This window comes from Trachurus japonicus, chromosome 10 (assembly GCF_045865225.1).
Source record: "Trachurus japonicus isolate A0001 chromosome 10, Traja_1.0".
NCBI classification, from domain to species: domain Eukaryota; kingdom Metazoa; phylum Chordata; class Actinopteri; order Carangiformes; family Carangidae; genus Trachurus; species Trachurus japonicus.
The window spans coordinates 5096039-5121900 of record NC_140916.1 but is presented as its reverse complement, the minus strand read 5'-3'; positions in this window follow the sequence as shown (position 1 = coordinate 5121900).

Here is a 25862-nt window from a genome sequence, read left to right as displayed (position 1 = left end):
CACTCAATACCGGACTTGGACCTCTGCACATCAACACTTCACCCATTCCCGTTATCATTACACACCATCACCACATCAGACACTACCACACCCACTCTGTGAACTTTCACAATCTCAGATCACTCACACAACAATCCGCCTCTCCCATCAACAAGCCACCTGTCACCATCAACATGGCACTTTTTAATGTTCGCTCTCTTTTAAACAGAACCTTTTTAATGAATGATGTGATTTTAGACAACAAGTTAGACTGTCTTCTTTTAACAGAGACATGGCTTGGCACTGACGCACCTGCTGTTCTCACTGAGGCTTCCCCACCAAATTATAATTTTTTATTCTCTACTAGAGAGGGTAGAAGAGGAGGAGGTACAGCATCAATTATAGAGGATTCACTGAACTCAAATGGAGTGTTTTTTAACAGTTATGCATCATTTGAATACCATGCCTTTACTTTTAGCAGTCCTCCAATTCTTGGTGTTACTGTATACAGACCACCCCATTACTCGAGCTCTTTTATCAGTGAATTTTCAGAGCTTTTATCTATTATTCACACCTCTTTTAGCAGGATTTTAATAACTGGTGATTTTAATTTACACGTTGACGACACCTCGGATCCAATATCCAGAGAGTTTTTAAATCTTTTAAGTTGTCTTGATTTTAAGCAGCACGTCGCACAGCCAACTCACAACAGAGGACACACCCTGGACCTGGTCATAACCCATGGCCTGTCCATCGGTGTGTCCTCTGTTGTCGACCTGGCTGTGTCTGACCATTACTGTGTGTTTTTTAGCATCACCAGTTTTAACCGAGAGGAGGCCCCAGTGAGAACAGTGAGGAGGCGCTATCTTACTTCTGAAGTGGCTGCAAATTTTATGGAGATTTTACAGAGCACTCCTGCTGAAATTTTACCTGCACCTTGTGATTTTATTGTTGATAATTTTAACAGTAGACTGAAGTCAACTCTGGACTCAGTAGCTCCACTTTTAACTAAAACAGTGAAAAGAAAACCAACACCCCCGTGGAGAAAAAACAATGAAATCAATGAACTGAAAAGAAAATGCAGGAGTGCTGAGAGAAGATGGAGGAAAAGTAAACTGACAATTCATTACGAGATTTTATGTCAACAACTCAAAACTTACAATAATGCAGTCAAAAAGGCACGAATTTCCCATTTCTCACAACTCATCACCATTAATAAAAACAACCCCCGGTTCCTCTTCTCCACTTTTAATGTTTTAACAGGTGCTAATTCTAATAACGTTTTTAAGACACCAACAGACGATCTTTGTGAGAACTTTGCAGACCACTTCAGAACCAAAATCAAGGACATCAGATCCTGCCTTTTATCCCATCAAGTTTTATCTGTTGACACTGAACTGTTGTCCTTGCCTGAGGAAACACTGGAGAGTTTTGCCCTGGTTGATGCAAGGACGCTTGGTCGAGTTTTCTCCCAAGTAAACCCAACAACCTGCCTTTTAGATCCCATTCCCACATCACTCTTAAAATCGTTTTATGGATTCTTCGAGGAACAGTTTTTAAACATCATGAATTGCTCTCTTCAGACGGGTGTCTTCCCCACCGCCTTTAAAACAGCGGTGGTGAAGCCCCTTCTGAAGAAGAGCAATTTAGATCCAAGTGTTCTTAATAACTACCGACCTGTATCCAACTTACCATTTTTAAGTAAAGTTTTAGAAAAACTGGTTTTTAACCAAGTTAATGACTTTTTAAACAGAAAGAACATTTCAGAAAAGCATCAGTCTGGTTTTAGGAAATACCACAGTACCGAGACAGCACTTTTAAAGATTTTAAACGACATCAGGTGGAATTTGGATAACAAAAAGCTCACAGTGTTGGTTCTACTGGATCTAAGCGCCGCTTTTGATACAGTAGACCATCACATTTTATTAAATAGGCTTAGAAACCTGGTGGGCCTCTCTGGTACTGTTTTTAACTGGTTTTGTTCTTATCTCACAGACCGATGCTTTTATGTAAGTATGGATACATGTTCCTCGGAAATCCATGAAATTGGATGTGGGGTTCCCCAAGGGTCAATTTTAGGTCCACTTCTTTTTAATCTGTACATGCTGCCCCTTGGGGACGTCATCAGGAGGCACGGCATCAGCTTCCATAGTTATGCTGACGATACGCAACTGTACATCGCCGTGTCTCCTGATGACACGGGGCCAATTGATGCCCTTTTTAACTGCATTTTAGACATCAAGTCATGGATGGCAGTGAATTTCCTACAGCTCAACCAGGACAAAACTGAGGTTTTAGTCATTGGTCCTGAAGGCCAGAGAGAGAAACTTTTACCAAAACTACAGGATCTTAAACCAACACAGTCAGTAAAAAATCTGGGCGTGATTTTTGACTCTGAGCTGAATTTTCTTCCACATATCAAAAATATGACAAAAATAGGTTTTTATCATCTTAAAAACATAGCCAGAGTCCGCCCGTTTCTCTCTCAGGCCAGTACGGAGGTGCTGATGCATGCTTTTATCACCTGTCGATTAGATTATTGCAATGCCCTGCTCTCTGGTCTTCCCAAAAAGAGTATTTTTAATCTCCAATTATTACAGAACTCAGCCGCACGAGTGCTGACGAGGACCAGAGGGCGGGAGCATATTACACCAGTTTTAGAGTCGCTGCATTGGCTCCCCGTACGCTTCAGGATCGATTTTAAGGTCCTTTTAATAGTTTTTAAATGTCTTAACGGCCTTGCGCCCTCTTATTTATCTGACCTGCTTTTACCATATCAACCCTCGCGGACCCTGAGGTCCTCCGGCACCGGCCTTTTATCCATACCAAAACCCAGAACCAAAACCCATGGTGAGGCGGCATTTAGCTATTATGGCCCCCACCTGTGGAACAGCCTGCCGGAGAGCCTCAGGGCCGCAGAGACAGTTGATATTTTTAAGGGAAGGTTAAAAACACACCTTTTTAGTCAGGCTTTTAACTAGATTTAAAATTCTTCTTATGGTTCTATCTTATTTTTCTGCTTCTATCTTGCTTTTAAAGATGTTATTAACCTTAAATAATTTTACTTGTTTTACTTATTTTATTTATTATCTTACATATTTTTATCTTTTTAAACTGTTTATTCTATTAACTAATTTTTTCAATGTTTTTATCCTATCTTATGTTTTTAGTTTTAGCTTTAACTCCAGTGTTTCCTCAGGGGGGTCCTCCACGCTGGGAGCTGTGTCTGGGCTGCTGCTGGGGGCGCTGTCCCTGGGTCCCTTCGGCTCGGCTGGCTGTGGTCTGTCGGGGTCGGGGGGCCTGGGCGCTGGTGCCCCCTGTGGCACGGCCTGCCACTCCTCCCAGTGTGGACGGCCCTAAAGATAGCGCTTCCTCAATCCTCAGTGTCATGCCATGTCTCCCTAGTGTCAGTAGTGAGAGAGAGTGTGTGTGTGTGTGTGTGTGTGTGTGTGTGTGTGTGTGTGTGTAGGTGTGTGTGTGTGTGTGTGTGCAGTATGGGGTGTGGGAGGGAGGGGTTTTTACTTGTAATTTGTTTTTCTGTTTCTATTTTTCTGTGTGTAAAGCACTTTGTGTTGCATTCCCATGTATGAAAGGTGCTCTATAAATAAAGATTGATTGATTGATTGAACAGCTGGACCAACTGCACACAGAGCAGAGCAGAGCAGAGAGATTTGAGCTCTGTGCAGCTTCCCAAAACAGCCCAGAAAAAGAGAACCGTACCTCTTATCAGAATGTGGCCATGACTACTGGGGCAAGGAGACCTTCCTGAGCACATTGATGTGCATTAAATGTTTGTAGGGCAAAAACTTTTCTCAGGGTCGCAAGGTAGAAAAGGGGGGCATTTCTGCTTTTCTAAAAAAATCAGCTCCTACTTTTATATTGAAGTGGATGAGCCACTGGAGCGGGTCTAGCTGCACAATTAGGCTCATTGAGACAATTCTGTAAGTCTGTCTGCTGTTTTGAGCACATTAAATGAGACACGACAAGTGTGGCTACAAACCGGTGAGGAAATCATGTGTCTAGAGTTTAATTTGTGGCCGTGCTGGCAATTTATCCAGAAAAAATCCTGAATGTTTTTTCGATCCCTCTCACTCTAACGATGATGTCACTCACTCTAAGCCCTGCTCGTTAAGCGCAATACACAACCATTATAAAGTGGGATTTTGTCGAACATTTTAATGATTTTAAAACGGCCACATATCAGAAACTGTTGAAGATATTAATAAGCTGAGTAATATGTGAATAGATTAAAAGTTTGTCTACAATTTAAAAGACAAATGGAGTCTGTGGGAGAAAGTATGCTGAAGTTTTAGAGGTTCAAAGTAGTAAGAAGATTTTAAAAGTTTGAAGACGTTTTCAATGCATTCCTATGGGAAAAAATTTGCAGAAAAAGTTAAATATTTTAAAAAGTATAAATAGTTAAAAAGAGAAAAGTAATGCCGATAAAGTTCAAAAAAAGCTGCACGTTTTGATATATGAATTGTTGAAATCGCACAAAGTATGAAGGACTAGTTTAAAACCGTAGAAAGGCGGAAAGTAGTAAGAACTAGAAAAAACATTTCCAAGAATGGAAATGGTGTGAATGCTTCCAGCAATGCTGAATGAGCTGAAGAAATTGTTGAAAGAAAGAAAGAAAGAAAGATTGAAACAAGAGAGAAAAAAGAAAAGGACAGAAAGAAAGAAAGAAAGAATCAAACAAACAAAGAAGTAAAAAGAGAGAAATGGAGTCAAAGAAAGAAAGAAAGAAAGAAAAAAGAAAGAAAGAAAGAAATGGAGTAAAAACAAAGGAAGAGAAAAGGAGTAGAAAGAAAGAAAGAAACAATCAAACAAACAAAGAGGTAAAAAGACAGAAATGGAGTGAAAGAAAGAAAGAAAAAAGAAAGAAAGAAAGAAATGGAGTAAAAACAAAGGAAGAGAAAATGAGTAGAAAGAAAGAAAGAAACAATCAAACAAACAAAGAGGTAAAAAGACAGAAATGGAGTGAAAGAAAGAAAGAAAGAAAGAAAGAAAGAAAGAAAGAAAGAAAGAAAGAAAGAAAGAAAGAAATGGAGTAAAAACAAAGGAAGAGAAAAGGAATAGAAAGAAAGAAAGAAACAATCAAACAAACAAAGAAGTAAAAAGACAGAAATGGAGTGAAAGAAAGAAAGAAGAAAAAGAGAGAGGGGGATGATAGATAGAAAGAGGTAGATGGATGGATGGATGGATGGATGGATAGAGAGGGAAGGATAGAAAAAGTTACGTAAAATACAAATGAAGGAGTAGAAGAAAGAAAGAAAGAAAGAAAGGAAGAAAGAAAGAAAGAAAGGAAGAAAGAAAGAAAGAAAAAAAGGAGACAGAGGGGTTAAAAAATAGGGAGGGGTATAGATAGATAGATAGATAGATAGATAGATAGATAGATAGATAGATAGATAGATAGATAGATAGATAGATAGATAGATAGATAGATAGATAGATAGATAGATAGATAGATAGATAGATAGATAGGACACATGTTAAAAGCTGCATCCTATATCCTAGGCTCCACCTGTAATTGTACTACTATTAATAGAGTTGGAAAGACTAAACGTCTGAACTTAAATTCATGAGAAAAATATAAATTGTTGGAGATGTTTACATCAAAAGTATAAAATAATTGAGAGCCTGATGAATTTGAGCTGAAAACCTGTGTGTGTGTGTGTGTGTGTGTGTGTGTGTGTGTGTGTGTGTCTGGGTGTGTGAGTCTGGCGGTCTCTCTGTCTGTGTGTACATGTGCAGAAAGTAAAACTGTTAAGCGCCACAGAACTCCTCTCTCCCTAATGATCTGATTGATTACACCTGTGTGGCAGCCTGCCCTCAGAAGTTACCATGGCGACTACCATGCTTACGTTTTACTGTGTGGAACAGTGTTGTGTTTGTGTGTTTGTCTGTTTGTGTATGTGTGCATGTGTGACTGTGTGTGAGCGTCTGTGTGTGTCTGTCTGTGTGAGTGTGATGCCTGTGTTTGTGCGTGGACATCCTCTGTCAGTCTGGTTTATCATGTGTGTGTGTGGGGCTGTGTTTAAAAACATCTTAACGAGCGGCCAGGCTGCAGCTGCACTGTTTATAGACTTTGATAACGAGCTGGCCCCTACAGCTGGACCAACTGCACACAGAGCAGAGCAGAGCAGAGAGATTTGAGCTCTGTGCAGCTTCCCAAAACAGCCCAGTAAAAGAGAACCGTAACTCTTATCAGAATGTGGTCTGACTACTGGGGCAAGGAGACCTTCCTGAGCACATTGATGTGCATTAAATGTTTGTAGGGCAAAAACTTTTCTTGCCGTCGCAAGGTAGAAAAGGGGGGCATTTCTGCTTTTCTAAAAAAATCTGCTCCTACTTTTATATTGAAGTGGATGAGCCACTGGAGCGGGTCTAGCTGGACAATTAGGCTCACTGAGACAATTCTGTAAGTGTGTCTGCTGTTTTGAGCACATCAGATGAGACACGACAAGTGTGGCTACAAACCGGTGAGGAAATCATGTGTCTAGAGTTTAATTTGTGGCCGTGCTGGCAATTTATCCAGAAAAAATCCTGAATGTTTTTTCGATCCCTCTCACTCTAACGATGATGTCACTCACTCTAAGCCCTGCTCGTTAAGCGCAATACACAACCATTATAAAGCTGGATTTTGTCGAAAATGTTAATGATTTTAAAACAGCCAAATACCTAAAAACTGTTGAAGATATCAATAAGCTGAGTAATATGTGAATAGATTAAAAGTTTGTCTACAGTTTAAAAGTGAAATGGAGTCTGTGGGAGAAAGTATGCTGAAGTTTTAGAGGTTCAAAGTAGTAAGAAGATTTTAAAAGTTTGAAGATGTTTTCAATGCATTCCTATGGGAAAAAAATTGCAGAAAAAGTTAAATATTTTAAAAAGTATAAATAGTTAAAAAGAGAAAAGTAATGCCGATAAAGTTCAAAAAAAGCTGCACGTTTTGATATATGAATTGTTGAAATCGCACAAAGTATGAAGGACTAGTTTAAAACCGTAGAAAGGCGGAAAGTAGTAAGAATAAAAATAAAAGAGAATAAAGATTTGAATAACAATAGTGTGAATGCTTCCAGCATTCACACTAACTAGAAAAAACATTTCCAAGAATGGAAATGGTGTGAATGCTGGAAGCAATGCTGAATGAGCTGAAGAAATTGTTGAAAGAAAGAAAGAAAGAAAGATTGAAACAAGAGAGAAAAAAGAAAAGGACAGAAAGAAAGAAAGAAAGAATCAAACAAACAAAGAAGTAAAAAGACAGAAATGGAGTGAAAGAAAGAAAGAAAGAAAGAAATAAAGAAAAAAGAAAGAAAGAAAGAAATGGAGTAAAAACAAAGGAAGAGAAAAGGAGTAGAAAGAAAGAAAGAAACAATCAAACAAACAAAGAGGTAAAAAGACAGAAATGGAGTGAAAGAAAGAAAGAAAAAAGAAAGAAAGAAAGAAATGGAGTAAAAACAAAGGAAGAGAAAAGGAGTAGAAAGAAAGAAAGAAAGAATCAAACAAACAAAGAGGTAAAAAGTCAGAAATGGAGTGAAAGAAAGAAAGAAAGAAAGAAAGAAAGAAAGAAAGAAATGGAGTAAAAACAAAGGAAGAGAAAAGGAATAGAAAGAAAGAAAGAAACAATCAAACAAACAAAGAAGTAAAAAGACAGAAATGGAGTGAAAGAAAGAAAGAAAGAAGAAAAAGAGAGAGGGGGATGATAGATAGAAAGAGGTAGATGGATGGATGGATGGATGGATGGATAGAGAGGGAAGGATAGAAAAAGTTACGTAAAATACAAATGAAGGAGTAGAAGAAAGAAAGAAAGAAAGAAAGAAAGAAAGAAAGAAAGAAAGAAAGAAAGAAAGAAAGGAAGAAAGAAAGAAAGAAAGAAAGAAAAAAAGGAGACAGGGGTTAAAAAATAGGGAGGGGTATAGATAGATAGATAGATAGATAGATAGATAGATAGATAGATAGATAGATAGATAGATAGATAGATAGATAGATAGATAGATAGATAGATAGATAGATAGATAGATAGATAGATAGGACACATGTTAAAAGCTGCATCCTATGTCCTAGGCTCCACCTGTAATTGTACTACTATTAATAGAGTTGGAAAGACTAAACGTCTGAACTTAAATTCATGAGAAAAATATAAATTGTTGGAGATGTTTACATCAAAAGTATAAAATAATTGAGAGCCTGATGAATTTGAGCTGAAAACCTGTGTGTGTGTCTGGGTGTGTGAGTCTGATGGTCTCTCTGTCTGTGTGTACATGTGCAGAAAGTAAAACTGTTGATAAGCGCCACAGAACTCCTCTCTCCCTAATGATCTGATTGATTACACCTGTGTGGCAGCCTGCCCTCAGAAGTTACCATGGCGACTACCATGCTTACGTTTTACTGTGTGGAACAGTGTTGTGTTTGTGTGTTTGTCTGTTTGTGTATGTGTGCATGTGTGACTGTGTGTGAGCGTCTGTGTGTGTCTGTCTGTGTGAGTGTGATGCCTGTGTTTGTGCGTGGACATCCTCTGTCAGTCTGGTTTATCATGTGTGTGTGTGGGGCTGTGTTTAAAAACATCTTAACGAGCGGCCAGGCTGCAGCTGCACTGTTTATAGACTTTGATAACGAGCTGGCCCCAACAGCTGGACCAACTGCACACAGAGCAGAGCAGAGCAGAGAGATTTGAGCTCTGTGCAGCTTCCCAAAACAGCCCAGTAAAAGAGAACCGTAACTCTTATCAGAATGTGGTCTGACTACTGGGGCAAGGAGACCTTCCTGAGCGAGCCAATGTGCATTAAATGTTTGTAGGGCAAAAACTTTTCTTGCCGTCGCAAGGTAGAAAAGGGGGGCATTTCTGTTTTTCTAAAAAAATCTGCTCCTACTTTTCTATTGAAGTGGATGAGCCACTGGAGCGGGTCTAGCTGGACAATTAGGCTCACTGAGACAATTCTGTAAGTCTGTCTGCTGTTTTGAGCACATCAGATGAGACACGACAAGTGTGGCTACAAACCGGTGAGGAAATCATGTGTCTAGAGTTTAATTTGTGGCCGTGCTGGCAATTTATCCAGAAAAAATCCTGAATGTTTTTTCGATCCCTCTCACTCTAACGATGATGTCACTCACTCTAAGCCCTGCTCGTTAAGCGCAATACACAACCATTATAAAGCTGGATTTTGTCGAAAATTTTAATGATTTTAAAACAGCCAAATACCTAAAAACTGTTGAAGATATCAATAAGCTGAGTAATATGTGAATAGATTAAAAGTTTGTCTACAGTTTAAAAGTGAAATGGAGTCTGTGGGAGAAAGTATGCTGAAGTTTTAGAGGTTCAAAGTAGTAAGAAGATTTTAAAAGTTTGAAGATGTTTTCAATGCATTCCTATGGGAAAAAAATTGCAGAAAAAGTTAAATATTTTAAAAAGTATAAATAGTTAAAAAGAGAAAAGTAATGCCGATAAAGTTCAAAAAAAGCTGCACGTTTTGATATATGAATTGTTGAAATCGCACAAAGTATGAAGGACTAGTTTAAAACCGTAGAAAGGCGGAAAGTAGTAAGAACTAGAAAAAGCATTTCCAAGAATGGAAATGGTGTGACTGCTGATAGCAACTGAACGCTGTTGCAGAATTAGCAAATAGTGCAAGCAGTGATCACCATACAAATGTTTGACCAAGGTCGGAATCGAACACACAACCTCATGGTCATTAGACTGCCACTCTGCCTCTAGGCCACGGTGCACACACAGTTGAAGAGACTGTTGTCTGTTAATGATCTGCACACTGTCAACATCAAGAAAGCTTGAGAGTCAAGCTTGAATGACTTAGAATGAAAATTTCTGTGAATTTCAGGCTGAGAGCAGCAGTTTCAACATGAAGCAAGTTATCAGAAGTCAACAGAGGACAACTGGGAAAATAATTCACTATAATTGTTGTTGAGGCAAGAATTGAACCAGCAACCTTCAGGTCTCCAGACCAGCAAGCTAACCACTAGGCTACAGACAGAGACAGTATGTGAGGGGTAAAGAAAACCTTTGATAAGAGGATCACTGGCTTCTGCTTAAAAAAAAAAGTAAGGAATCGAACGCATGACCTCATGATCAATAAACCTTTACTCTGCCACTTCGCCACAGAGAGCACAGACATAAGCATGTTTCAGACAGAGTTGTGGAGAATTCTCAGCATTGGGCTGAATGAGAGCAGAGAGCTCCCTGGCTGCATTTAAAAAATATTTAAAATTATTATCTAAGTCTCTTTGCATTTTTGACCAGAATTTTAGCCAGAAGACAAGTGTGGCTACAAAACTGGAGAAAATAATTTGTCTAGAGTTTAATTTGCAGAAAAAGTTAAATATTTTAAAAAGTATAAATAGTTAAAAAGAGAAAAGTAACGCCGATAAAGTTCAAAAAAAGCTGCACGTTTTGATATATGAATTGTTGAAATAGCACAACACCTAACACACTAACCATATGGCCACAGAGAACCTGAGTTACAATGAGCTTTATACTATGAGGAATCAAAGACTGTCCAATGACAGCTGAATAATTGGAATCAAAAGTCAAGCAATGATGTGAAATGACTGAGGCAGGAATCGAACCCGTGACCATATGATCACTAAACCTTTACTCTGCCACTCGGCTACAGAGAGCACACTGCTTTCAAGACTGTTGTCATTCATTGTAATGTGATGATGTGCTGCAAACTGGTACGAGTAATCAAGGAGATAACAAACACCTGTAACCAATTGAAGGCGGGGGAGGAGAGCAGAATTCAACATAACATAACAAGAATTCTTCCCTTGGATTCGAACCAGTGACCTTAGGGTTGGCAGGCAGTTACCCTAACCCCTACACTACAGAGGAGTTGTCAAGAAGAGAGGTTGAGACTTTGATGAATGTGAGATTTTTCAATGATGCTTAAAACAAAAATAAATTAATATAAATTAGCCACACCAAGTAAGAAGAGGACTTTTTTGTGACCTGTGACTATTTTTTGGTGAATTAAAATGAATTAAAAAGCACTTAACAGCAAGTTACAAAGTTGAGCTCCTTCTCCTGCTGATGTGAAAAAAATGCATTGAGCTTAATGAGAGCAGAGAGCTCCCTGGCTGCATTTAAAAAATATTTAAAATTATTATCTAAGTCTCTTTGCATTTTTGACCAGAATTTTAGCCAGAAGACAAGTGTGGCTACAAAACTGGAGAAAATAATTTGTCTAGAGTTTAATTTGTGGCCATGCTGACAGTTTAGCCAGAAAAACTCTAGAATGTTTTTTTGCCTCTCTCCACTCTGACACCACTCTGGCTCTGCTCGTTAGACGCAATACACACACATTATAAAGCTGAAAAAAATCAGAAAAAGTTAAATATTTGAAAAAGTATAAATAGTTAAAAAGAGAAAAGTAATGCCGATAAAGTTCAAAAGAAGCTGCACGTTTTGATATATGAATTGTTGAAATAGCACAAAGTATGAAGGACTAGAAGAAGACCGTAAAAAGGCGGAAGAAAATGGCCAAACAGAAGAACAATAGTGTGACTGCTTCAGCAGTCACACTAATAAAAATAAAAGAGAATAAAGATTTGAATAACAATAGTGTGAATGCTTCCGCATTCACACTAACTAGAAAAAGCATTTCCAAGAATGGAAATGGTGTGACTGCTGATAGCAACTGAACGCTGTTGCAGAATTAGCAAATAGTGCAAGCTGTGATCACCATACAAATGTTTGACCAAGGTCAGAATCGAACCCACATCCTCATGGTCATTAGACTTCCACTCTGCCTCTAGGCCACAGTGCACACACAGTTGCAGAGACTGTTGTCTGTTAATGATCTGCACACTGTCAACATCAAGAAAGCTTGAGAGTCAAGCTTGAATGACTTAGAATGAAAATGTCTGTGAATTTCAGGCTGAGCACTAACCATATGGCCACAGAGAACCTGAGTTACAATGAGCTTTATACTATGAGGAATCAAAGACTGTCCAATGACAGCTGAATAATTGGAATCAAAAGTCAAGCAATGAAGTGAAAAGACTGAGGCAGGAATCGAACCCATGACCATATGATCACTAAACCTTTACTCTGCCACTCGGCTACAGAGAGCACACTGCTTTCAAAACTGTTGTCATTCATTGTAATGTGATGATGTGCTGCAAACTGGTATGAGTAATCAAGGAGATAACAAACACCTGTAACCAATTGAAGGCGGGGGAGGAGAGCAGAATTCAACATAACATAACAAGAATTCTTCCCTTAGATTCGAACCAGTGACCTTAGGGTTGGCAAGCAGTTACCCTAACCCCTACACTACAGTGGAGTTGTGAAGAAGAGAGGTTGAGACTTTGATGAATGTGAGATTTTTTGTGAAAAAGTTAAATATTTTAAAAAGTATAAATAGTTAAAAAGAGAAAAGTAATGCCGATAAAGTTCAAAAAAAGCTGCACGTTTTGATATATGAATTGTTGAAATAGCACAAAGTATGAAGGACTAGAAGAAGACCGTAAAAAGGCGGAAGAAAATGGCCAAACAGAAGAACAATAGTGTGAAGCAGTCACACTAACTAGAAAAAGCATTTCCAAGAATGGAAATGGTGTGACTGCTGATAGCAACTGAACGCTGTTGCAGAATTAGCAAATAGTGCAAGCAGTGATCACCATACAAATGTTTGACCAAGGTCGGAATCGAACCCACAACCTCATGGTCATTAGACTTCCACTCTGCCTCTAGGCCACGGTGCACACACAGTTGCGGAGACTGTTGTCTGTTAATGATCTGCACACTGTCAACATCAAGACAGCTTGAGAGTCAAGCTTGAATGACTTAGAATGAAAATTTCTGTGAATTTCAGGCTGAGAGCAGCAGTTTCAACATGAAGCAAGTTATCAGAAGTCAACAGAGGACGACTGGGAAAATAATTCACTATAATTGTTGTTGAGGCAAGATTTGAACCAGCAACCTTCAGGTCTCCAGACCAGCAAGCTAACCACTAGGCTACAGACAGAGACAGTATGTGAGGGGTAAAGAAAACCTTTGATAAGAGGATCACTGGCTTCTGCTTAAAAAAAAAAGTAAGGAATCGAACCCATGACCTCATGATCAATAAACCTTTACTCTGCCACTTCGCCACAGAGAGCACAGACATAAGCATGTTGCCATTGTAATGTGATGATGTGCTGCAAACGGTGGCAGAAGCAATTAATGCGTCTCTTAACAAACACCTGTAACCAACTGGACTACAGACAGAGTTGTGGAGAACTCTCAGCATTGGGCTGAATGAGAGCAGAGAGCTCCCTGGCTGCATTTAAAAAATATTTTAAATTATTATCTAAGTCTCTTTGCATTTTTGACCAGAATTTTAGCCAGAAGACAAGTGTGGCTACAAAACTGGAGAAAATAATTTGTCTAGAGTTTAATTTGCAGAAAAAGTTAAATATTTTAAAAAGTATAAATAGTTAAAAAGAGAAAAGTAATGCCGATAAAGTTGAAAAAAAGCTGCACGTTTTGATATATGAATTGTTGAAATAGCACAACACCTAACACACTAACCATATGGCCACAGAGAACCTGAGTTACAATGAGCTTTATACTATGAGGAATCAAAGACTGTCCAATGACAGCTGAATAATTGGAATCAAAAGTCAAGCAATGATGTGAAATGACTGAGGCAGGAATCGAACCCATGACCATATGATCACTAAACCTTTACTCTGCCACTCGGCTACAGAGAGCACACTGCTTTCAAGACTGTTGTCATTCATTGTAATGTGATGATGTGCTGCAAACTGGTATGAGTAATCAAGGAGATAACAAACACCTGTAACCAATTGAAGGCGGGGGAGGAGAGCAGAATTCAACATAACATAACAAGAGTTCTTCCCTTGGATTCGAACCAGTGACCTTAGGGTTGGCAAGCATCCACCCTAACCCCTACACAACAGTGGAGTTGTGAAGAAGAGAGGTTGAGACTTTGATGAATGTGAGATTTTTCAATGATGTTTAAAATGAAGAGTAATTAGTATAAATTAGCCACACCAAGTAAGAAGAGGACTTTTTTGTGACCTGTGACTATTTTTTGGTGAATTAAAATGAATTAAAAAGCACTTAACGGCAAGTTACAAAGTTGAGCTCCTTCTCCTGCTGATGTGAAAAAAATGCATTGAGCTGAATGGGAGCAGAGAGCTCCCTGGCTGCATTTAAAAAATATTTTAAATTATTATCTAAGTCTCTTTGCATTTTTGACCAGAATTTTAGCCAGAAGACAAGTGTGGCTACAAAACTGGAGAAAATAATTTGTCTAGAGTTTAATTTGTGGCCGTGCTGACAGTTTAGCCAGAAAAACTCTAGAATGTTTTTTTGCCTCTATCCACTCTGACACCACTCTGGCTCTGCTCGTTAGACGCAACACACACACATTATAAAGCTGAAAAAAATCAGAAAAAGTTAAATATTTGAAAAAGTATAAATAGTTAAAAAGAGAAAAGTAATGCCGATAAAGTTCAAAAAAAGCTGCACGTTTTGATATATGAATTGTTGAAATAGCACAAAGTATGAAGGACTAGAAGAAGACCGTAAAAAGGCGGAAGAAAATGGCCAAACAGAAGAACAATAGTGTGACTGCTTCAGCAGTCACACTAACTAGAAAAAGCATTTCCAAGAATGGAAATGGTGTGACTGCTGACAGCAACTGAACGCTGTTGCAGAATTAGCAAATAGTGCAAGCAGTGATCACCATACAAATGTTTGACCAAGGTCGGAATCGAACCCACAACCTCATGGTCATTAGACTTCCACTCTGCCTCTAGGCCACGGTGCACACACAGTTGCAGAGACTGTTGTCTGTTAATGATCTGCACACTGTCAACATCAAGAAAGCTTGAGAGTCAAGCTTGAATGACTTAGAATGAAATTTTCTGTGAATTTCAGGCTGAGAGCAGCAGTTTCAACATGAAGCAAGTTATCAGAAGTCAACAGAGGACAACTGGGAAAATAATTCACTATAATTGTTGTTGAGGCAAGATTTGAACCAGTAACCTTCAGGTCTCCAGACCAGCAAGCTAACCACTAGGCTACAGACAGAGACAGTATGTGAGGGGTAAAGAAAACCTTTGATAAGAGGATCACTGGCTTCTGCTTAAAAAAAAAAGTAAGGAATCGAACCCATGACCTCATGATCAATAAACCTTTACTCTGCCACTTCGCCACAGAGAGCACAGACATAAGCATGTTGCCATTGTAATGTGATGATGTGCTGCAAACGGTGGCAGAAGCAATTAATGCGTCTCTTAACGAACACCTGTAACCAATTGAGGGTGGGGGAGGGGAGCAGAATTCAACATCACATAACAAGATTGCTCAGCCTGGATTCGAACTAGTGACCTTGGGGTTGGTAAGCGGCCACCTTACAAACTGGACTACAGACAGAGTTGTGGACAACTCTCAGCATTGGGCTGAATGAGAGCAGAGAGCTCCCTGGCTGCATTTAAAAAATATTTTAAATTATTATCTAAGTCTCTTTGCATTTTTGACCAGAATTTTAGCCAGAAGACAAGTGTGGCTACAAAACTGGAGAAAATAATTTGTCTAGAGTTTAATTTGCAGAAAAAGTTAAATATTTTAAAAAGTATAAATAGTTAAAAAGAGAAAAGTAATGCCGATAAAGTTAAAAAAATGCTGCACGTTTTGATATATGAATTGTTGAAATAGCACAACACCTAACACACTAACCATACGGCCACAGAGAACCTGAGTTACAATGAGCTTTATACTATGAGGAATCAAAGACTGTCCAATGACAGCTGAATAATTGGAATCAAAAGTCAAGCAATGAGGTGAAATGACTGAGGGAGGAATCGAACCCATGACCATATGATCACTAAGCCTTTACTCTGCCACTCGGCTACAGAGAGCACACTGCTTTCAAGACTGTTGTCATTCATTGTAATGTGATGATGTGCTGCAAACTGGTATGAGTAATCAAGGAGATAACAAACACCTGTAACCAATTGAAGGCGGGGGAGGAGAGCAGAATTCAACATAACATAACAAGAGTTCTTCCCTTGGATTCGAACCAGTGACCTTAGGGTTGGCAAGCAGTTACCCTACCCCCTACACTACAGTGGAGTTGTGAAGAAGAGAGGTTGAGACTTTGATGAATGTGAGATTTTTCAATGATGCTTAAAATAGAAAGAAATGAGTATACATTAGCCACACCAAGTAAGAAGAGGACTTTTTTGTGACCTGTGACTATTTTTTGGTGAATTAAAATGAATTAAAAAGCACTTAACAGCAAGTTACAAAGTTGAGCTCCTTCTCCTGCTGATGTGAAAAAAATGCATTGAGCTGAATGGGAGCAGAGAGCTCCCTGGCTGCATTTAAAAAATATTTTAAATTATTATCTAAGTCTCTTTGCATTTTTGACCAGAATTTTAGCCAGAGGACAAGTGTGGCTACAAAACTGGAGAAAATAATTTGTCTAGAGTTTAATTTGTGGCCGTGCTGACAGTTTAGCCAGAAAAACTCTAGAATGTTTTTTTGCCTCTCTCCACTCTGACACCACTCTGGCTCTGCTCGTTAGACGCAACACACACACATTATAAAGCTGAAAAAAATCAGAAAAAGTTAAATATTTGAAAAAGTATAAATAGTTAAAAAGAGAAAAGTAATGCCGATAAAGTTCAAAAAAAGCTGCACGTTTTGATATATGAATTGTTGAAATAGCACAAAGTATGAAGGACTAGAAGAAGACCGTAAAAAGGCGGAAGAAAATGGCCAAACAGAAGAACAATAATGTGACTGCTTCAGCAGTCACACTAACTAGAAAAAGCATTTCCAAGAATGGAAATGGTGTGACTGCTGACAGCAACTGAACGCTGTTGCAGAATTAGCAAATAGTGCAAGCTGTGATCACCATACAAATGTTTGACCAAGGTCAGAATCGAACCCACATCCTCATGGTCATTAGACTTCCACTCTGCCTCTAGGCCACTGTGCACACACAGTTGCAGAGACTGTTGTCTGTTAATGATCTGCACACTGTCAACATCAAGAAAGCTTGAGAGTCAAGCTTGAATGACTTAGAATGAAAATGTCTGTGAATTTCAGGCTGAGCACTAACCATATGGCCACAGAGAACCTGAGTTACAATGAGCTTTATACTATGAGGAATCAAAGACTGTCCAATGACAGCTGAATAATTAGTGTGACTGCTGAAGCAGTCACACTATTGTTCTTCTGTTTGGCCATTTTCTTCCGCCTTTTTACGGTCTTCTTCTAGTCCTTCATACTTTGTGCTATTTCAACAATTCATATATCAAAACGTGCAGCTTTTTTTGAACTTTATCGGCATTACTTTTCTCTTTTTAACTATTTATACTTTTTCAAATATTTAACTTTTTCTGATTTTTTTCAGCTTTATAATGGGTGTGTATTGCGTCTAACGAGCAGACCTAGAGTGGTGTCAGAGTGGATAGAGGCAAAAAAAACATTCTAGAGTTTTTCTGGCTAAACTGTCAGCACGGCCACAAATTAAACTCTAGACAAATTATTTTCTCCAGTTTTGTAGCCACACTTGTCTTCTGGCTAAAATTCTGGTCAAAAATGCAAAGAGACTTAGATAATAATTTAAAATATTTTTAAATGCAGCCAGGGAGCTCTCTGCTCCCATTCAGCTCAATGCATTTTTTTCACATCAGCAGGAGAAGGAGCTCAACTTTGTAACTTGCTGTTAAGTGCTTTTTAATTCATTTTAATTCACCAAAAAATAGTCACAGGTCACAAAAAAGTCCTCTTCTTACTTGTTGTGGCTAATTTATACTAATTTCTTTCTATTTTAAGCATCATTGAAAAATCTCACATTCATCAAAGTCTCAACCTCTCTTTTTCACAACTCCACTGTAGTGTAGGGGTTAGGGTGGCTGTTTGCCAACCCTAAGGTCACTGGTTCGAATCCAAGGGAAGAACTCTTGTTATGTTATGTTGAATTCTGCTCTCCTCCCCCGCCTTCAATTGGTTACAGGTGTTTGTTATCTCCTTGATTACTCATACCAGTTTGCAGCACATCATCACATTACAATTAATGACAACAGTCTTGAAAGCAGAGTGCCTAGAGGCAGAGTGGAAGTCTAATGACCATGAGGTTGTGGGTTCGATTCCGACCTTGGTCAAACATTTGTATAGTGATCACTGCTTGCACTATTTGCTAATTCTGCAACAGCGTTCAGTTGCTATCAGCAGTCACACCATTTCCATTCTTGGAAATGCTTTTTCTAGTTGGAATCAAAAGTCAAGCAATGAAGTGAAAAGACTGAGGCAGGAATCGAACCCATGACCATATGATCACTAAACCTTTACTCTGCCACTCAGCTACAGAGAGCACACTGCTTTCAAAACTGTTGTCATTCATTGTAATGTGATGATGTGCTGCAAACTGGTATGAGTAATCAAGGAGATAACAAACACCTGTAACCAATTGAAGGCGGGGGAGGAGAGCAGAATTCAACATAACATAACAAGAGTTCTTCCCTTGGATTCGAACCAGTGACCTTAGGGTTGGCAAGCATCCACCCTAACCCCTACACTACAGTGTAGTTGTGAAGAAGAGAGGTTGAGACTTTGATGAATGTGAGATTTTTTGTGAAAAAGTTAAATATTTGAAAAAGTATAAATAGTTAAAAAGAGAAAAGTAATGCCGATAAAGTTCAAAAAAAGCTGCACGTTTTGATATATGAATTGTTGAAATAGCACAAAGTATGAAGGACTAGAAGAAGACCGTAAAAAGGCGGAAGAAAATGGCCAAACAGAAGAACAACTAACTAGAAAAAACATTTCCAAGAATGGAAATGGTGTGAATGCTGGAAGCAATGCTGAATGAGCTGAAGAAATTGTTGAAAGAAAGAAAGATTGAAACGAGAGAAAAAAGAAAAGGACAGAAAGAAAGAAAGAAAGAAAGAAAGAAAGAAAGAAAGAAAGAAAGAAAGAAAGAAAGAAAGAGAGAAAGAAATGGAGTAAAAACAAAGGAAGAGAAAAGGAGTAGAAAGAATGAAAGAATCAAACAAACAAAGAAGTAAAAAGACAGAAATGGAGTGAAAGAAAGAAAGAAAGAAAGAAAGAAAGAAAGAAAGAAAGAAAGAAAGAAATGGAGTAAAAACAAAGGAAGAGAAAAGGAATAGAAAGAAAGAAAGAAACAATCAAACAAACAAAGAAGTAAAAAGACAGAAATGGAGTGAAAGAAAGAAAGAAAGAAAGAAAGAAAGAAAGAAAGAAAGAAAGAAAGAAGAAAAAGAGAGAGGGGGATGATAGATAGAAAGAGGTAGATGGATGGATGGATGGATGGATGGATGGATGGATAGAGAGGGAAGGATATAAAAAGTTACGTAAAATACAAATGAAGGAGTAGAAGAAAGAAAGAAAGAAAGAAAGAAAGAAAGAAAGAAAGAAAGAAAGAAAGAAAGAAAGAAAGAAAGAAAGGAGACAGAGGGGTTAAAAAATAGGGAGGGGTATAGATAGATAGATAGATAGATAGATAGATAGATAGATAGATAGATAGATAGATAGATAGATAGATAGATAGATAGATAGATAGATAGATAGATAGATAGATAGATAGATAGATAGGACACATGCTAAAAGCTGCATCCTATGTCCCAGGCTCCACCTGTAATTGTACTATTATTAATAGAGTTGGAAAGACTAAACGTCTGAACTTAAATTCATGAGAAAAATATAAGTTGTTGGAGATGTTTACATCAAAAGTATAAAATAATTGAGAGCCTGATGAATTTGAGCTGAAAACCTGTGTGTGTGTGTGTGTGTGTGTGTGTGTGAGTCTGACGGTCTCTCTGTCTGCGTGTACATGTGCAGAAAGTAAAACTGTTAAAGGGATAGTTCACCCTAGAATGATATTTCGCTCATTATCTACTCACCCTCATGTTGACTAAGGGCTGGAAGAATTCTCAGAGTCCACCGTCCCTTCTCTGAGTTACAGGGGGTCTTGGCGTAGCAGTGCATGTCCATATAACGGTTGCAAAGGGACACCAGAGCTCTTCGTAAAAAAAACACACACAAAAAAACATCCAAATACCTCCATGATGCTCGTATGTAATGTCCGTCTTGTGCTGAAGCCCCAAATTGCGTAATTGTCCCGAAAAAAATTAAATAAGTCTATATTTTAAGCTTGTTTGTAGCGGAAGCTTCTCGAAGCTCCTCTTCCTGGTCCGTCCAAATCTCGCGTGATTTGCGCCGGCGTCAGTGCGGTTACTGCGAATCACGCGAGATTTGGACGGACCAGGATGTTTTTTTGTGTGTGTTTTTTTACGAAGAGCTCTGGTGTCCCTTTGCAACCGTTATATGGACATGCACTGCTACGCCAAGACCCCCTGTAACTCAGAGAAGGGACGGTGGACTCTGAGAATTCTTCCAGCCCTTAGTCAACATGAGGGTGAGTAGATAATGAGCGAAATATCATTCTAGGGTGAACTATCCCTTTAAGCGCCACAAAACTCCTCTCTCCCTAATGATCTGATTGATTACACCTGTGTGGCAGCCTGCCCTCAGAAGTTACCATGGCGACTACCATGCTTACATTTTACTGTGTGGAACAGTGTTGTGTTTGTGTGTTTATCTGTTTGTGTATGCGTGCATGTGTGACTGTGTGTGAGTGTCTGTGTGTGTCTGTCTGTGTGAGTGTGATGCCTGTGTTTGTGCGTGGACATTCTCTGTCAGTCTGGTTTATCATGTGTGTGTGTGGGGCTGTGTTTAAAAACATCTTAACGAGCGGCCAGGCTGCAGCTGCACTGTTCTATTTATAGACTTTGATAACGAGCTGGCCCCTACAGCTGGACCAACTGCACACAGAGCAGAGCAGAGCAGAGAGATTTGAGCTCTGAGCAGCTTCCCAAAACAGCCCAGAAAAAGAGAACCGTACCTCTAATCAGAATGTGGCCATCTGACCATCTGGGCAAGGAGACCTTCCTGAGCGAGGCAATGTGCATTAAATGTTTGTAGGGCAAAAACTTTTCTCAGGGTCGCAAGGTAGAAAAGGGGGGCATTTCTGCTTTTCTAAAAAAATCAGCTCCTACTTTTCTATTGAAGTGGATGAGCCACTGGAGCGGGTCTAGCTGGACAATTAGGCTCACTGAGACAATTCTGTAAGTCTGTCTGCTGTTTTGAACACATTAAATGAGACACAACAAGTGTGGCTACAAACCGGTGAGGAAATCATGTGTCTAGAGTTTAATTTGTGGCCGTGCTGGCAATTTATCCAGAAAAAATCCTGAATGTTTTTTCGATCCCTCTCACTCTAACGATAATGTCACTCACTCTGACCCAACCCCATACACACTCATTGAAAAGTGTGAAATTTGTCAGAAATCCTCATGTGCTTTTAAAGGATTTATCTCAAAAACGGTACAAGCTATGAAAAAGTTGTACATACAGGATGAATACATTAGAAGTTTGTCTACAGCTCAGAATTTGAATGAAGTCTCTAGCTTAAAGTATGTGGACGTTTTAAAGGCTGAAAGAAGTAAGAAGATTTGAAGAGTTTCAAGACTGTTCCAATGCATTCTCTATGGGGAAAAAAAAATCAGAAATAGTTGAATATTGCAAAAAGTATGAATAGTTGAAAAGAGAAAAGACATAGCACACCTGTCCCGAAAAGGCTGAACAATTTGATATTTGAATTGTTGAAATAGCACAAAGTATGAAGGACTAGTTACATGACGAAGAAAGGCAGAAAATGGCCGAACCGAATAACAATAGTGTGAATGCTTCCAGCATTCACACTATTCACACTACACTGTCAACATCAAGAAAGCTTGAGAGTCAAGCTTGAATGACTTAGAATGAAAATTTCTGTGAATTTCAGGCTGAGAGCAGCAGTTTCAACATGAAGCAAGTTATCAGAAGTCAACAGAGGACGACTGGGAAAATAATTCACTATAATTGTTGTTGAGGCAAGATTTGAACCAGCAACCTTCAGGTCTCCAGACCAGCAAGCTAACCACTAGGCTACAGACAGAGACAGTATGTGAGGGGTAAAGAAAACCTTTGATAAGAGGATCACTGGCTTCTGCTTAAAAAAAAAAAGGAAGGAATCGAACCCATGACCTCATGATCAATAAACCTTTACTCTGCCACTTCGCCACAGAGAGCACAGACATAAGCATGTTGCCATTGTAATGTGATGATGTGCTGCAAACGGTGGCAGAAGCAATTAATGCGTCTCTTAACAAACACCTGTAACCAACTGGACTACAGACAGAGTTGTGGAGAACTCTCAGCATTGGGCTGAGAGCAGAGAGCTCCCTGGCTGCATTTAAAAAATATTTTAAATTATTATCTAAGTCTCTTTGCATTTTTGACCAGAATTTTAGCCAGAAGACAAGTGTGGCTACAAAACTGGAGAAAATAATTTGTCTAGAGTTTAATTTGCAGTAAAAGTTAAATATTTTAAAAAGTATAAATAGTTAAAAAGAGAAAAGTAATGCCGATAAAGTTGAAAAAAAGCTGCACGTTTTGATATATGAATTGTTGAAATAGCACAACACCTAACACACTAACCATATGGCCACAGAGAACCTGAGTTACAATGAGCTTTATACTATGAGGAATCAAAGACTGTCCAATGACAGCTGAATAATTGGAATCAAAAGTCAAGCAATGATGTGAAATGACTGAGGCAGGAATCGAACCCATGACCATATAATCACTAAGCCTTTACTCTGCCACTCGGCTACAGAGAGCACACTGCTTTCAAGACTGTTGTCATTCATTGTAATGTGATGATGTGCTGCAAACTGGTATGAGTAATCAAGGAGATAACAAACACCTGTAACCAATTGAAGGCGGGGGAGGAGAGCAGAATTCAACATAACATAACAAGAGTTCTTCCCTTGGATTCGAACCAGTGACCTTAGGGTTGGCAAGCATCCACCCTAACCCCTACACTACAGTGTAGTTGTGAAGAAGAGAGGTTGAGACTTTGATGAATGTGAGATTTTTCAATGATGTTTAAAATAAAGAGTAATTAGTATAAATTAGCCACACCAAGTAAGAAGAGGACTTTTTTGTGACCTGTGACTATTTTTTGGTGAATTAAAATGAATTAAAAAGCACTTAATGGCAAGTTACAAAGTTGAGCTCCTTCTCCTGCTGATGTGAAAAAAATGCATTGAGCTGAATGGGAGCAGAGAGCTCCCTGGCTGCATTTAAAAAATATTTTAAATTATTATCTAAGTCTCTTTGCATTTTTGACCAGAATTTTAGCCAGAAGACAAGTGTGGCTACAAAACTGGAGAAAATAATTTGTCTAGAGTTTAATTTGTGGCCGTGCTGACAGTTTAGCCAGAAAAACTCTAGAATGTTTTTTTGCCTCTATCCACTCTGACACCACTCTGGCTCTGCTCGTTAGACGCAACACACACACATTATAAAGCTGAAAAAAATCAGAAAAAGTTAAATATTTGAAAAAGTATAAATAGTTAAAAAGAGAAAAGTAATGCCGATAAAGTTCAAAAAAAGCTGCACGTTTTGATATATGAATTGTTGAAATAGCACAAAGTATGAAGGACTAGAAGAAGACCGTAAAAAGGCGGAAGAAAATGGCCAAACAGAAGAACAATAGTGTGACTGCTTCAGCAGTCACACTAACTAGGAAAAAATCCACACAATAACAGTAGTGCCCGGGCACTGTAGTGCCCGGTGCGATTGCCCGTGGCCCTAATTAACCACTGACAAGATTCCACGGCGGGTACATGGACGACTTTCCAGTGCAATCTTGAACATGAACATGTCTGTTTCTGCACACCAGTGCAATCCAAGAGCTCTTTCAACAGGTAAGTTGTCTTTATCCAAATTGAGCTCTTTGGTTGCTTTGGAACGATTTTCTTCAGGGATGCTGGCAAGAACTGCTCGACTGTTGCTCATCCACTTTGAGAGCCGAAAGCCTCCTTTGGCACATGCAGCAGTGAGATCTTGTAGCATTTGCAAAGCTTCCTCTTCTGAAGACACAGACTTTAAACAATCGTCCACGTAAAAGTTTTGCTTGATGGTCTGTAACACTTCGTCACTGAAATGAGCCGTGTTGTCATCAGCAACTCTCTTTAATGCATAATTGGCGCAGCTTGGTGATGAAGTTGCTCCAAAAATATGAACCTTCATTCTGAAGTCCACCAAAGGTTGCGTCACATCTCCATTATGCCACCACAAAAACCGGAGAAAATCAACATGTTTCTGAGACACTTGGGGTCTCATTTATAAAACTGTGCGTGGGATCGTTACTAAAAGGGTACGTACGCCCAAAAGCCAAGTTTTGCGTGCGCCAGTAAATATTCAGATTTATAAAACCCTGCGTACGCACACTTGCAGGCAAACTTCCCTTTATAAATCACAGAGTTCCTACAAGTGTGCGCAGCTGAATCCGCTTCACGTTCCGCCCTGTACACGCCCTGTTTTAACCGTAGATGGTCAATGCAAACCACCACATGAATGTGATCTGCATGTCAATGAGCCTGACGTGCTCTTGTTCTGTTGGTGTTGTGAAATTAGCTGCAGGTGTGAAAGTGGCGACGTGACGTGTTGCTGCAGCTGTTAACGGCGTCAGCGGCAAAGAGCGCACGAGGTGTTGTTTTGGTGCGCTGCCTCTCTAATGCTGGACCCGGTTCAGCACATAGTTACAACAATGACAACAGTTCTAATCTGAAACGAGTTATTAACCATTCATCTCCCTCTCCCTCCTTTCTCCTCCAGTGGTGCCGTGGTGCAGAATTACGCACGGGGTTCACCGCTGTATTATTTACAGTAATTAGACTGATCGATAAAACTTTGAATAATTAGCAGAATCAGTTACATTCTGAGGAAGGATCAAACATGACACTTCTCTTGATAACAAGAAAACAGAATGTAACAATTGTGCGAACGATTACTGGATTTTTTTCCCCAGGGTTTGAGATTTAATTGACTCTCGATCATATGTTCACAGTATCATAGGAACATGTAGTTATTTACACCATGTATTTATCCCATGCAGCCGCGGCGTCCTCTCCTCCTCCTGCGCTCTGAGTGGACAATATGACGGAGAGACGGTGGTGATTAAATATAGAGAGGGAATTTTGATTTTGAATTTTAAGTTAGATTCTAAGAAGATGTTTCTGAAACACCAGTCCGATGCAAAATACGGGTTGAAATTAAATGTGTGACGGCCGATAATAAAAACATAATCGTTCTTCTCACTCATCATTACCTGAGTCTGACTTCAGTTCACCACCACACCGTCTGTGTCGCCAATTCCCCTTTTCCTCCAAACCATGCGTACGCATGGCTCAGAGTTTGCTTAGAGCTGCGCACATTCTCCCGTCAAGTTTGTTTTTTATAGATCACAACCTTGGCGTGAAAAGTCACGTACGCCACTTTCAGCCCTGTTTAGTGCGTACGCAACGGTTATAAATGAGACCCTTGGACTTGGTGAAACATAGCTTGAACGTCGGTCATGATGGCAACTGCTTCTTGCCTAAATCTCAGAAGAACACCAAAGAGGGAATTTGTGAGATCAGGACCTTGTAACAGCTGGCTGTTCAAAGATGTGCCTTTGAAACTTGCTCCACAGTAGAATACAACTCTCAATGTTTTCTTCTTGGGATGATACACCCCATGATGTGGTATGTACCAGATTTTACCTTCAGTTCCGTTCAGTTGCTGTTGAGGCACCTGCTCCGCATAACCACTTTTAATGACATCATTAAGGAAGTGCACATACTCCTGATGATATTCCTTGTTCCTCTGAAACTTTCTTTTCAAACTCATGACTCGTTGTTCAGCAATGCACCGATTGTTTGGCATTATGACATCATCAACTTTAAAGGGTAAGTCAACAAGATAATGGTTGTTTTCAAGACAAATTGTTTTTTCC